The sequence below is a fragment of the Myotis brandtii genome, unplaced genomic scaffold, assembly GCF_000412655.1.
Source record: "Myotis brandtii unplaced genomic scaffold, ASM41265v1 scaffold179, whole genome shotgun sequence".
In the NCBI taxonomy this organism is placed as follows: domain Eukaryota; kingdom Metazoa; phylum Chordata; class Mammalia; order Chiroptera; family Vespertilionidae; genus Myotis; species Myotis brandtii.
Genome location: NW_005356635.1, coordinates 3,205,277 through 3,219,499, shown reverse-complemented (window position 1 = coordinate 3,219,499; position 14,223 = coordinate 3,205,277). Strand labels below are relative to the sequence as shown.

At 41.4% G+C, this 14,223-nt stretch overlaps 1 pseudogene; it reads right to left on the bottom strand.

Annotated features, from left to right (window-relative positions):
* Positions 1-1,287: 1,287 nt before the first annotated feature.
* Positions 1,288-2,169, bottom strand: LOC102249902 (annotated as a pseudogene).
* Positions 2,170-14,223: the final 12,054 nt, after the last annotated feature.

Sequence of the window (14,223 nt, the reverse complement as noted above, 5' to 3'; positions counted from 1 at the left end):
CAAACCAGAGAATGGAATGTGCAACCCAAACCGGCAATTACAGCCATGGTTCAACGGGTTTTACTCAGTGTTTAGACTTTCTTCCAGGTTCTGTTCAGTGCCAGTCTGTTTTAGTTAGTTAGCTGAGCCATGGGTAATAGTTAGCTGTTATCAAATTTTTTAAAAGTGTCATAAATCAATGGCAATACAGTGTTTTTATGGGAGTGGGCATGTCATCAAATACCCATGTACTAGGTGCCTGGTAGCCCCTATGTGAGATGCTTGTTATAAATTTTGTTTATTTGTTATTGGATGCATTGGATATGATGGGGCTATGTATTTTTTAATTTTATTTGCACTTTTGATAGACTAAAGGATAAACTATGCAAAAAACTTAATGACATATGGGGTCTGTGTGTCTGTGTACACAAGGCCTTATTCACTTTGGCCTTACTAAAATTGCTTATGCATTTCTCATGTATCTACATTCTTTCCCACATGAACACCTTAAAAGTGTTCTTTCTAGCCCTGGCCAGGTGGCTCAGTTAGTTGGAGCATCGTCCTGTACACCAAAAGGGTTGTGGGTTTGATTCCAGTCAGGACACCTACCTAGGTTGTGGTTTTGATCACCAGTCAGGGCACATACGGGAGGCAACCAATCTATGTTTCTTTCTCATCTCTCTCTCTCTCTCTCTCTCTCTCTCTCTCTCTCTCTCTCTCTTTTTCTCTCTCTCTCTCTCTCTAAAGTCAATAATAAAAAACAAACAACCCCCAAAACATATCTTCAGGTGAGGATTTAAAAAAGAAGTGTTCTCTATTCACAACCCCTAGGGTACTTTATGAGGCACTACTCCCTCAGACCACAGAATTCATCTTTAGGCACTATGTATGTGTTATGGACAGTGAGGGCGACAGACATAGGTTCTGCCTTTTCGGGCCTTATATATGAGGCACATTGATCGAATATGTAATCTGAACCTCAGTAAGTGCTATGAAGGACATGTAGAGAGAGCTAGGGCAGCATGTAGCAAGGGGCGTGGTTGCTCTGGAAACTTCCCAGAGGAAGTAATGTATGAACTCAGGGAGTGGAAGAATAGCAAAATGGCCCAGAGGACAGTCAGAGAAGCTCTCAACACACATGGGCTTGCCAGGAACCATATTGATTGCAACATCACTAGATTTCAAAAACTTAGGGCCATTTTCCAGCTTTTTCCCAGAATGACCATCAATCTTCTCCTTTGGCTCAACAAATTTGCAAGCAACACGAGCTGTGTGACAATCCAGCACAGGTGTTTAGCCAGCACTGATTTAGCCTGGATGGTTCAGAACAATCACCTGAGTTGTGAAACCAGTTGCTTCCACTGGTGGGTCATTTTTGCAGTCACCAGCCACATTGTCACGATGAACTTCCTTGACAGATATGTTCTTGACATTGAAGCTCACACTGTCCCCAGGAAAAGCTTCACTCAAAGCTTCATGGTGGCCTTCAACAGACATCACTTCAATTGTAACACTGGCTGGAGCATAGTCACCACCATGCCAGGTTTCCGAACACCAGTCTCCACTGTGCCTACAGGGACAGTACTCATACCACCAATTTTGTAGACATCCTGGAGGGGCAAACACGGCTTATCACTTGGCGAGTTAATGGCAGGTTGCAATCCAGTATTTCAAGTTGTGTGGTTCCACTGGCATTGTCATCTTTACGGGGGACTTTCCGTCCCTTGAAGCAAGGCATGTTAGCACTTGGCTCTGGCATGTTGTTGCCCTTCTAATCAGACATGGGCACAAATGTTACTGTGTTAGGGTTTAGATAATTTTCCTAAGGTAGGTGCTGACTTCTTTAACAATTTTCTTGTATCCCTTCTAGCTGTAGAACAGCTCAGTGGAACCAATTTTATTAACACCAATAATTAGTTGTTTCACACCCAGAGTGTAAGCCAGAGGACGTGTTCATGGGTCTGTCCATTCTTGGAGATACCTGCCTCAAATGCACCAACACCAGCAGCAACAATCAGGACGGCACAGTCAGCCTGAGATGTACCTGTAATCAATGTTTTTGACAAAGTCTCTGTGTCCTGGGGCATCCGTGATGACCATATAATATTTGCTGGTCTCAAATTTCCAGGGAGATATCATTGGTGATACCACACTAATGTTCAGCTTTCCGTTTATCCAAGACCCAGACATAATTGAAGGAGCCCTTCCCCATCTCAGCAGCTTCTTTCTCAAATTTTTCGATGGTTCTTTTGTCAATCCCACCATATTTGTAGATCAGATGGCCAGTAGTGGTAGATTTGCAGGAATCTATTTGTCATTGACAATGATGTTGATATGAGTCTTTTCCTTTCCCATTTTGGCTTTGATTTAGTAGTGATTTTCATGACAACTGTGTTCTGGTGACAAACTTGTTGTGAAAAAGGACTTTGTTTTGAAAAAATTCAACTAATAGTGGAGATGGTTTAAAAAATATCTCAACAGTATTGGAAAGTGAATTTCCATTTCACATCAGCCTCCTAGTTCCTCAGTTTGCCAGTACTCTTCAGAGGCAATTTATTTTGCCAGTTTTTATGCTTTTTATCCATGCAGATCTAACATGTGTTTGTATGTAGCTCCAATTTTTTTTTTACTCACACTTGCCATACAGTTCTGTATCTTTCTTTTACAAATTAATATAACTTAAGAGTTGGTTTCATATCACTTTTCATATTTTTTCATTATTAATAGGATATTATTCCAAATGGATGGATACTACTTATTATTAGTATATTTGGATATTATTCCAAATGGATGGATACTATAATAAATTACTGTATACATACATCCTTATACATGTATTACTGTATTCCTACACAAAAAAATTAGTGCAGAAGATATTTGTATTTTAAATTTAGAAATACTGTCAAGTTGACTTTAAAAATGTAATTTTATGAATTAATTTATTTTAAATTTTTATTGTGAGAGTATTACAGATGTCTTCTTTTTTTCCCACATTGTACCCCTCCAACCGGTACCTGCCCTGCCCCAGGGCTTCATCACCTTATTGTTTGTGTCCATAGATATGCATATATGCACATAAATTCTTTGGTTAATCTCTTTCTGTCCCCCATTCCACTATCCCTGAGATTTGTCAGTCTGTTCCATGTTTTTATGCCTCTGGTTCTATTTTATTCATCAGTTAATTTTCTTCATTGGATTCTTTGTTTATTTTGATTTTTAGATTCAAATGTTGATAGATATGTATTTGTTGTATATATGTATTATATATATTTCCTCTTCTTAAAGAATATCCTTCAACATTCTATGTAATACTCGTTTGGTGGTGATGAACCCCTTTAACTTTTTCTTGTCTGTGAAGCTCTTTATCTGACCTTCAATTCTGAATGATAGCTTTGCTGGGTAATCTTGGTTGTAGGTTCATGCTATTCATCACTTTGAATATTTCTTGACTACTCCCTTCTGGCCTGTGAGAATAAGCAAGTAATTTTTTCTGTCAAAGAATGGAGCTTAGGCAGCCGCCATTTTGGTTCACATAAATTGCAGCTCCCCTGAGGGCTTCCATTTTGAAATGGCAAAGGTCAACCACTTACTTTAAATTAGGCAATCGTGCAAGAGTGTGAGCCGAAGCTCTCAAGAGTGAGAGACAGATCACGTGCATTAGGAATAAAAGCCTGAGAAAACTGCCAGCTCAGCGCCCAGTGTATGTGCTGCCAGACTGTGCTGGTATGTACCCTTCTGCAGAAGTGAAGAATTTGCCTTGCTGCCTGGCTATCAAGTATGCTTTGTGTTCTACCAGGATCCCTGATTTAGGGGGCTTGACTTATTTCTAACATGGCCTACAAAGTATCTATTGAGACATCAGCTGACAGTCCTATGGTGCTCCCTGTAGGTAACTAACTTCATTTTTCTTGATGCTTTTAAGATTCTTTTAGTCTTTAGCCCTTGGCATTTTAATTATGATGTGTCTTGGTGCGGGCCTCTTTGGGTTCCTCTTGTTTTGGACTCTCTGTGCTTCCTGGACTTGTAAGTCTATTTCTTTCACTAAGTAGGGAAAGTTTTCTGTCATTATTTTTTCAAATAGGTTTTCCATATCTTGCTCTTTTTCTTCTCCTTCTGGGACCCCCATGATATGAATGTTAATAAGCTAGAAGTTGTCCCCAAGGCTCCTTATGCTATCTTCATATTTTTGGATTCTTTTTGCTCTTCTGATTGGGTGTTTTTGCTTCCTTATATTCCAAATCAATGATTTGATTCTCAGAACCCTCTACTCTACTGTTGAATCCCAGTAAATTATTCTTTATTTCAGTTAGTGTATGCTTAATTTCAGACTGGTTCTTTTTTATGTCTTTGATGTCGTCACTAATTTTCTTGAAATTCTCACTAAGATCCTTGAAATTCTCACTAAGTCCCTTGAAGCTCTCATTAAGATCCCTGAGCATCCTTATAACCATTGTTTTGAATTCTCTATCTAGTAGTTTGCTTGCTTTCACTTCATTTAGTTCCTTTTCTGGAGATTTCTTCTGTTCTTTCATATGCAACATATTTCTTTGTCTCTGCATTTTGGCTGCTTCCCTGTGTTAGTTTCTATGTATTAGGTAGAGCTGCCATGTCTCCTGGAGTTGGTAGAGTGGCCTTTTCTAATAGGTTTCCTGTATGACCCAGTGGCTCAGCTTCCCCAGTGTCCTGAGCTGGGAACTCTAAGTGCACCCTTGTGTGGGCTGAGTGCAGAGTCTTATTGTTGTTGAGCCTTGATTGCTGTTGGCATCACTGGGAGGAATTGACCTCCAGGCCAATTGGCTGTGAGGACCAGCTTTGACTACAGTGGAAGAGTTTCTGTGCAGGAGATATCCCTGTGGAACAGGACTTGCTTCAGAGGGGCTTTGGTACTCACTGAATCTGCCCCTTGAGTGTGTTGATCATGGATGTATAGAGTTGTAATTTGGCATGGTCTACAGCTGTCCATCAGGTGCACTGGTTCTGGGGCCTCCAGGGATTGAAAAGTCAGCCACTGCCTGTGCCCTGCCTACAGCCACCCAGCACAAGCTACAGAGCAATCTGCAGATGGCTGCTACTTGTGTTGGGCTTGTAGGTGACCAAGAGAGGCCAAACTGTGAAGCAAGTCAGGCTGCTACTATTGCCAGGCCAGGGGCTACTTATTGAATGGTATCGGTATGCTGAGTCCAGCTGCTACTTCTTTGAGAGATTATAGGAAAGTCTGAAGCCTGAGCCAGGACAGGCCATTCATATGGAAAAGACTCTGCAAACAGCATATGTGGGGCTGCAAATTGGGTGTGGCGGGGTCACAGGGAATCACCAGTGGGGGGTGAACAGTGTGAGCCAGGTTTATGGAGATGTAAATATGGTGCCTGCCAGTCAGTTCTTGGTGAGGCAGATTTCAGCATAGAAAGAATGATCTCTGCAAACACTTTTGTCTGGGAGAAAGCTGCCCATGAGTTCTTCTTCTTTGTCTTTAATTCTTTATTGTCTAAAGTATTACATATGTTCTTTCCCCCACCTCCTTTGACCTCCCGTGGCCACTCCCACCCCCCTGCACAAGCCCTCACCCCCCTAGTGTGTGTGTCCATTGGTTATGTTCATATGCATGTGTACAAGTCCTTTGGTTGATCTCTTACCCCCAACCCCTCCCACCTTCCCCTGCCTTCCTTCTGAGGTTTGATGATCTGTTCAATGCTTCTATGTCTCTGGATCTATTTTGGTTCATCAGTTTATGTTGATCATTAGATTCCACAAATGAGTGAGTTTGTGTAATATTTATCTTTCTCTGACTGGCTTATTTCACTTAGCATAATGCTCTCCAGGTCCATCCATGCTCTTGCAAATGGTAAGAGTTATTTCTTTTTTACATGCAACCTAGTATACCATTGTGTAGATGTAACACAGTTTTTTAATCCACTCATCTGTTGATGAGCGCTTAGGCTGTTTCCAAATCTTAGCTATGGTGAATTGTGCTGCTATGAACATAGGGGTGCATATATCCTTTCTGATTGGTGTTTCTGGTTTATTGGGATATATTCTTAGAAGTGGGATTACTGGGTCAAATGGGAGTTCCATTTTTAATTTTTTGAGGAAACTCCGTACTGTTTAACACAGTGGCTGCACCAGTCTGCAGTGCCACCAGTAGTGTGCAAGGGTTCCTTTTCTCCACATCCTCGCCAGCACTTGTCATTTGTTGATTTGTTGATGATAGCCTTTCTGACAGATGTGAGATGATACCTCATTATCACTTTGATTTGCATCTCTCGGATGATTAGTGACTTTGAGCATCTGTAATAATAAAATCATAATATGCTAATTAGGCCGGACATCCTTCCAGGCGAAACCAGGGTCAGAGCGATGTCCAAGTCCCGGGTGCCAGAGGGAAGAAGATGCTGGCAGCTGGGGGAAGGAAGGCCTTACTCTTGCACAAATTTCATGCATGGGGCCTCTAGTGTTTTCATATGTCTATTGGCCTTCTGTATGTCCTCTTTCGAAAAGTGTCTATTTAAGTCCTTTGCCCATTTTTTTTATTGGATTGTTTATCTTCCTTTTGTTAAGTTGTATGAGTTCCCTAGAAATTTTGGAGATTAAACCCTTATCTGCTATAACATTGGCAAATATGTTCTCACATGCCATGGGCTCTCTTGTTGTTTGCTGATGGTTTCTTTTGCTGTGCATAAGTTTTTATTTTGATGTAGTCCCATTTGTTTATTTTCTCCTTAGTTTCCATTGCCCTAGGAGCTGTATCAGTAAAGATATTGCTATGACATATGTCTGATGTTTTGCTGCCTATGGATTCTTCTAAGATTTTTATGGTTTCCTGTCTTACATTTAAGTCCTTTATCCATTTTGAGTTTATTCTTGTGTATGGTTTAAGTTGATGGTCTAGTTTCATTTTTTTGCAAGTGTCTGTCCAATTTTCCCAACACCATTTATTGAAGAGACTGTCTTGACTCCATTGTGTGCTCTTGCCTCCTTTGTCAAATTAATTTAGCATAATGGCTTGGGTCGATTTCTGGGTTCTCTGTTCTGTTCCATTGGTCTATATGTCTGTTCTTGTTTTGAGAACAATGGCTTTGTAATATAGCTTGATATCTGGTATTATGATCCCTCTAACTTCGTTCTCTCTCAGGATTGCTGTGGCTATTTGGAGTCTTTTTTTATTCCGGAAGAATTTTTGAAGCGTTTGTTCTAGGTCTGTGAAATATGCCATTGGTATGTTAATGGGGATTGCATTGAATCTATAGATTGCTTTGGGTAGTATGGACATTTTAATGATGTTGATTCTACCTTTCCATGAACACGGTATGTTCTTCCATTGGTTTATGTCTTCCTCTTTTCTCAATGTCCTGTAATTTTCTGGGTGCAGGCCTTTTACCTCCTTAGTTAAGTTTATTCCTAGGTATCTTTATTTTTTTGTTGCCATGGTAAATAGGATTGTTATTTTAGTTTCTCTTTCTGTGAGTTCATTATTGATGTATAAAAAAGCCATAGATTTTTGGGTGCTAATTTTGTATCCTGCTACATTGCCAAATTAATTTATTAAGTCTAGTAGCTTTTTGATGGAGACTTTAGTACTCTGTCGAACAACAGTGGTGAAAGTGGGCATCCCTGTCTTGTTCCTAATCTTAGGGGAAATGGTTTTAGTTATTGCTCATTAAGTATGTTGTTGGCTGTAGGTTTGTTATATAAGACTCTTATTATGTTAAGGTATGATCTCTCTATTCCCACTTTGCTGAGAGTTTTTATCAAGGGTCTTATATTTTGTCAAATGCTTTTTTCTGTATCAAGTGACATGATTATGTGATTTTTATCTCTCAATTTATGTGATATATCACATTTATTGATTTGCAGATATTATAGCAACCTTGCATCCCTGAAATAAATCCCACTTGGTCATGGTGTATGATCTTTCTAATGTAGTGCTGAATCTGATTTGCTGGAATTTTGTTGAGGATTTTAGCATCTGTGTTCATTAGGGATATTGGCCTATAGTTCTATTTCTTTGTAGTGTCATTATCTGGTTTTTGGATTAGGGTAATGCTGGATTCATAGAAAGAGTTTAGAAGTGTTCCTTTCCTTTGAATTTTTTGGAATTGTCTGAGGAGGGTAGGTTTTAGTTCTTGCTTGAATGTTTGGTAAAACTCCCCTGTGAAGCAGTCTAGCCCAGGGCTTTTGTTTTGCTTGAAGTTTTTTGATTACTGCTTCAATTTCATCTGCTCCATTTGGAGGACCAGTTATAGCTTTAGGGCTTGTACATGGAAGGATATGAAACATACCAAAGGTTAAACAGGCAGTAGTTAAAGATGAGTAAAACAACAACAACAAAAAAAAACAATAGTATAAACCAAGGTCTGTGAGGGCAGATAGTTAATGGGAATGGCATTATATCTTTAATTGGTGCCCAGACTTCTGGGGCAAGAGGCTATGAGGCCTTCTTTTTAGCTAAGCTGCTTGCAGTAAGAAGTGTTATTCATGGCACAGACTTTGCCCTGCTCAATCGAGGGGTTCTCTGTGAATAAACTCTGTAGAGGCTTGAGAAGTGGTTCTGGTCTGGTTGGTGGTAGTGGCAGCATAAATTGTCCTATACACTAAGATCCTAGGGTTCAGGTGACATTTATAAAAAGACAGAATAAGAATTATTAAAAAATGAAAACACTGTTTATCCAGAAATACCAGATATGTTACTTATCTGGCACTCATTGACTCTTCAAGATTCCTTTAAAAGAGAAGTTTTAGGTCCTCTAGAGCAGTCGCAGACCACTGGTGGTCCATGAGGTCCGAAAGGTTGGCGACCGCTGGTTTAAGGAAACCTTTGGAGCAGTGGTCACCAACCAGTGGTCTGCAGACCACTGGTGGTTCGTGAGGTCTGAAATATTGGTGACTGCTGCTCTAGAAGCTCACACAAATAGGAATCTGGTGATTCAGCTGATGGTAATGTGGCTTCATCCTTCTCCTGTACTGGCATTCAAGGCTTATTCAAGACAGACAGATCTAGGACTTGATACTGCTGACCTGTTGGGAGACTTAAAGCCAGTGCCTGTAATAGGGCCTTTTGGAGATGTTTAAAGGCCTGCCTAAATAAATGAAGGCTATTCCTGAAAATCCTGGGCAGTACTGTCCATGTTAGCTGAATGCTTAAATTATTAGGATCTCTTTAAAGGCAAATGGGGACTGTGAGTTAGGAGGGAGAGGTACACAGAAAAAGACATCCTTGAGATCTAGTACTATAAACCACTCTGTGTCCTCCAGAATCTGGGCAGTAAAGTATAAGGGTTAGGGACAATTGGCTGGATAGGAATTACTGTTTTATTTACTAGTTATAAGTCCTGAACTAGTCCTCCCCCTCTATTAGGCTCTTGTACCCCTAAGATGGAAGTATTGTAAGGACTATGACAAGGTTTCAATAAATCTTGGACTTCTAAAATAGATGACTTATTAGAATATTGAGTCCAGAGCCTCAGGGTTGAGAGGATACTGTTTCTGATATGGGTATGAGGCTTTCAGCAGGATCAGGATGACATGGGAAAGGAACAACTTACACCCAGCTGTCCCTGAAGGCTGAGAAAAAGATCTCTTTCTTGGCTTCGCAGACATGCCTGTAATGGCTACAGCCTCTGAGGATGAGAAGGTGGCTTCAGCATCGGGGAGGAAATTAATTTCCTTGCCCCCCCACTGTCAGGCTTACCCGGGGCTCCTGGGTGGAGGTGGCTATTCTTTGAGGAGCCCCAGGCCCAGTCAGTCCTGTTGGTCCAGCTGGTTGCCAGCCCCACCCCAAGGGACCTCCATCTCCAGGGGCAGTCTGACTTCCAGTGGTTTCCTTGACAGGCAGAACAGGGCTTCCAGAGTCCACCATGCCCCTTGGGGCAACTCCAGCACATAAGTCCAACCTGTCTACAGTTGTAGCAGGTGACCAGGACTGACCGTTGACCTCTGGGCTCTGACTGGGGGCTTCTGCTTTTCCGAAGTGCGGCTACTATGATCTCTATTTATGTAGCCTTAGCCTGGTCTCTCTTGTTTCTTCTCTTTTCCTTCTCTTGTTCTCTATTATAGAACACAGAGGTGGTAATTTTCAGGAGATTCTTTAAAGTGCTCTTGAGACCAATAGTCAGTTCTTGCAACCTCCTGATGTCTGGGATAGCCTGAGTGATAAATTTGTTCTTTAAAATTAGTTGTCCCAATTCTGAATCTGGGGTAATATAGGTATGCTTAACCAAAGCCTCTCTGAGCCTTCCAAAAAGGCTGAGGGGTTTTCTCATGTCCCTTGATTAATGGTGGTTAATTTAGACTCACAGTGGTTCTCAACCTTCTGGCCTTTTAAATACAGTTCCTCATGTTGTGACCCAACCATAAAATTATTTTCGTTGCTACTTCATAACTGTAATGTTGCTACTGTTATGAATCGTAATGTAAATATCTGATATGCAGGATGGTCTTAGGTGACCCCTGTGAAAGGGTCGTTCTACCGCCAAAGGGGTCGCGACCCACAGGTTGAGAACCGCTGATTTAGAGTAATCAACAGGCTTTGTTTTACTATGTCTGAGGCCTTCTATAATACAGAACTGGCAGTATTTTATTTTCCACCTCTCACTTTCAGGATTCCATTGAGGGTCCACGAGGGGAACTGCCTCTTTTCCTGTTAAGAAATTCCTGTTTCTTTCCTCAGAGTCCTCTATTCTCCCAGCATAAGAAAATGGTCATTTCCCCAATTCTCTTGCTTTTTCTAGTATATTTAGGTTCTCAGTGGCTGAGAAGGTCAGGTTTAATATGAGCATGATGTCTCTATATGAGAGATTAAATACTTGAATGAGGTTTAGGAAGACCTCAATATATCTGTCAGGGTCTTCTGAGAACTTTCCTAAATCACTTTTAATTTGTCTCATGTCCCGGGGTGAGAAGGGGATCTCAGCTAAAGTATGGCCAGACCCTTCATTTATCTTGAGGCAAATTAAAGTTGGCTCAGTCTTGGGCAGGGGCATGGCCTCAGCCTTCTCCCTTGGTGGACCTTGGATTGTTATTCAAGAGTGAGGGACTAACTTTACAGTTTCCTTCCTGCCTCTGGCTTGTCCCCTAGAGTAAAGAAAGTCTGGACATAAGGAACTTCCAACCATTTCTTATTTCTCCTACAAAAAATCTAACAAATTGTAAGATGATGTTATAATTAAAACTTCCCTCTGGGGGCTAGCTTTCACTATTCTCTAGTTGGTATTGAGGCTAAGCCTGAGTGCAGAAAAAAAAAAATCAGGCACTTTTCCTTTAAGGTTTGTGGGGTCAAACTTATCCCAATTTTTGAGGATATATCCTAGTGGACTGTCTCTATGTGGTGTAGAGAACATGCTTCCCATCTGAAAGAAGAAAAGAAGAAAGAAAAGAAAATGTATAATGATGACCAGCATCCTTGTACCCACAAAGGATGTCCTGCATCCACTGTGTACACCCCTTGGTGGGGGCAGGGGCGTGTCCCCTCCCAACCAAGGGTACCTTTGCCAGCGAGGTGCCTTCTCTCCTGGCCAAGGGTGTATATATGGAATGAAGACCTCACTCATAAGTCTGGAATGAGTGGTCCTTACTGCACATGGTCTCAGATGAGGTTGTCGGGTGGATTAACCGTACTTACCACCGCACCTCGATGACCCGAGCTCACACAAAGATTGTGGGTTCCTCCCTTATCTCATAGGGGAAATGTGTATAACCCGTGTCTTGCTCTCAGTCCTCTTGTCTGTGATTAAAAAGGTCCTGAGCTGGCAGTAATGTTTTGAAGTACTCACTGAACTGAATGGTTTGAAATACCTGCTGAACTGAATTTCCGAGGGGTCTACTCTAGGATGAGGACTTCAGAGAGTATACACAGTACCCGGAATCCTGGTTCGGCCAGTATCCAGGAAAGTGTAAACAGCTCCAGTCCTACCCCTTGTATGCCCTCATCATTAAAGGATTTATCCTCTGCCTGATTTTTGGAAAAAGGATGGAATCTATTTCTGGCCTTATTTAATACTGTAAACTGCCTACTCACTGGCTTAACTCTTAGTTTTTACTAATGGTGAATATTGGGGGAAGAGATTTTTATTTTCCCTTTTTAAACTTAAATTTAACCCTGAATACCTAGTGCTCATCTGTATATTTCACTCAGGTATGCTGGAAGGGGGAGCACCTTCTATATACTTTTAATAATTCCATGAAGTTCTACAAACCCCTTTTAGTTCAAAGATATGACCTGCTTAGAAGCCTGCAATTTAGAGTAAGTCAGAGTCCTTTCTATGGGTTTTTCTAAAGACTTAAATGTACCAAAGTAAAGCAATGGTATCCAATATGACAAAATTCAAAAGTGGCACGGTTATAGATTTGTTTAAAATACAATTCGATATGCCGAAACCGGTTTGGCTCAGTGGATAGGGCGTCGGCCTGCGGACTGAGGGGTCCCGGGTTCGATTCCGGTCAAGGGCATGTACCTGGGTTGCGGGCACATCCCCAGTGGGAGATGTGCAGGAGGCAGCTGATCGATGTTTCTCTCTCATCGATGTTTCTAACTCTCTATCTCTCTCCCTTCCTCTCTGTAAAAAATCAATAAAATATATTAAAAAAATAAAAAATAAAATAAAATACAATTCGATAAAACCTTCACTTTATAATATTCTTAGACAACAATCTTCTAGTACAGCAAACAATCCTATATAATAAAAGCCTAATATGCTAAGTGTCTGGTCATCTGGTCAGCCATTCAACCAATCAAAGAGTAATATGCCAATGATATGCTAAGGCTGCTCAACTGCTCGCTATGATGTGCACTGACCACCAGGGGACAGATGCTCCGACTGGCAGGTTGACTTGCTGCTGGGGTCTGGCAGCAGGACTGAGTGAGACGGGTTGGACACTCCCTAGAGCCCTCCCTCAGCCCCTCCTTGGCTGGCCCACCTCCCGCATCCCTCCCTGGCCCCGTCCACCAGTGGGGTCCCTTGGCCTGGCCTGTGCCCTCTCCCAATCCAGGACCCCTGAGGGCCAGTTTTGGTCCAATCCCGCAGGCCAGGCTGAGGGACCTCTAGTTTGTATATAAAGGGTAACATGTGGCAACATGGCTTATAGCAGACAGTATATTGAACATTGAAAACAGTTTATAAATTCCAATAAATGAAACGTAAAACACCAGGGTGTCACTGGCAGACGCAGAGAGTTATCACACTTGCCCTATGTCCCTGACTGGATATGTGCTACTTCTAAAAGTTTCCTGTTTGAACTTGGTTCTGAATTTGTGTAAGTTCTTTTTTTGAAGCAGACTGAAATTTCTATAACCTTCAAAGTATATGTATTTTAAATAGAATACTGTTATTAATTTTTTATTTGGCAGTTTCCTTATGCAATTTCAAGTATATTGAATTAATCTAATTTAGTTAAAAATATTTCTTTTTAGGGAGAGAGAGTAGATCTTTGTGTCACTTCAGGACCCTTGAGATATCATAACGTTATCTCTCAGTTAAATCCTTGAAATATTACACTCAGAAAAAGCTGCCAAATATACCCAACTTAAAGATGATCAAAGCTTAAACTGGTTTTAACATTAAAGATTTGGTGTTGACCACAGAATTAATCCTTTGCAATCTGGCTAATAAATTGTTATATTCTAGTAATGCCACAGAAGTACAGAATATACTTTGAATGTTATAGAGAAAACCCTGGGAGGACATGTCTACCGCCTGCCCATTCCCTTGCTGCCTTGCCCCCAAGGGCGCAGAAGCGGCAAAGTTGTGACCGCCCCTTAGCCAGTCTCCTTTCTGCTTCAGTCAGCCTGCATGGGTTTGTGACATTACAGGCAGGCACCAAGCCGCCATCCCCCCACCCCCATCCCATTTGATGGGCATACTGCTGGGCTGGGCTCTGCAAATTTCTCCGCCCTGCCCCTTCCAGAGCGCCTGTGCAAGTTTGGCAAGTGCCACCTCTCATTCTGCAGCTTTGGAACCTAAAAGCCATTTTTAAAGTTGCCCTTTTTTCCTTCCCCGTCCTGCTTTGCCTCTGGTGGGGAAGATAATGGTTTGTTAATTACAGGCAGGCTTGAAATTAGCTATTGGTCTGGCCTTTGTTTAAACTTCCCTGGGTTAACATATATGCAACCTTTACAAATTTTACACTTTCAAATTAGCCTTAGAATCTTAAAATCTTAACCCAGCACAGCAAAATAACCTTTGGTTCTGAGTGGCACAAAGCCCACACAGAGGGCTCCCTGTATGCATAAAAACAGCAAAGAGCAAACTAAGC